The 869-nt window shown below is 40.9% G+C and overlaps 1 long non-coding RNA gene across 1 annotated transcript in view; it reads left to right on the top strand.

The window, feature by feature from the left end:
- Positions 1–869, top strand: part of LOC116703005 (uncharacterized) — a 27006-nt gene that overhangs the window by 12844 nt on the left and 13293 nt on the right. The gene's annotated exons all lie outside the window — the stretch shown is intronic.

Here is an 869-nt window from a genome sequence, read left to right as displayed (position 1 = left end):
CCTCTAGTCTGAGAGACCTGGACCTGAGTAACAACAACCTGCAGGATTCAGGAGTGAGGCAGCTGTGGACTGGACTGAAGAGTCCACACTGCAGACTGGAAACTCTAGGTAGGGGTGTTCAGCTTATTCTGAGAGTTATTTTCATGATGGTACAGTATTTAGTGGGCGGATTAAAACAAGGATTATAAAAGAGGTAGAGTTTAGAGTCCTCTAGTGTCTGTGATAGCGACTCAAGAATTACAACATTGTATGTCTGATGAACCCAGCCAACCCCACAAACACCCCTAGATGTGCGGATAAAGTAGCCAAATGGATGTGTACAATGACACATTTTGTTATTTTGGGCCCTTGATTTAAAAATCCAGAACAGAATGGGTGCTCACAGGCCGACTTCAGCTCTCACACATGAGAGTATTCACATCTATGTTGAATAAACTATGCAGGAATTATGGTTGGACCCCATATTTAAGGGGACAAGTATTTGGACAAGCGGCTCCATCTGTTTCTTTGTATCTGGATGTATGAGTCAGGCAGAGGTGGAAAGAGTACTACAATATTGTACTCAAGTGCAAGTACAAATTTAGTTAAATTTAAATTGAAAAGTAGGTCTATATAAATGTACTTTGAGTAAACGTTACTGCGATACATTTTGAAAGGTAGACATTGTTGTCAACTTTCCCCCTTAAGTTGTACATATGGCTAATTCTGTTTAATTAGTGGTGCTGGACGCACATGAAGGAGACTCATTTCCACTCTGACAATTAGTCATAAGTGAATGTAGAAATGCTCACCTGTTTGCACTGTCACTGAGAAGAACTACAAACAAGAACAACTTCACTGACCGGCGAGGTTCTGCAACAGATCAAAAT

Source organism: Etheostoma spectabile, chromosome 15 (assembly GCF_008692095.1).
Source record: "Etheostoma spectabile isolate EspeVRDwgs_2016 chromosome 15, UIUC_Espe_1.0, whole genome shotgun sequence".
Classification (NCBI taxonomy): Eukaryota; Metazoa; Chordata; class Actinopteri; order Perciformes; family Percidae; genus Etheostoma; species Etheostoma spectabile.
The sequence above is the reverse complement of the archived record's forward strand: the minus strand, read 5'-3'. Positions and strand labels throughout refer to the sequence as shown.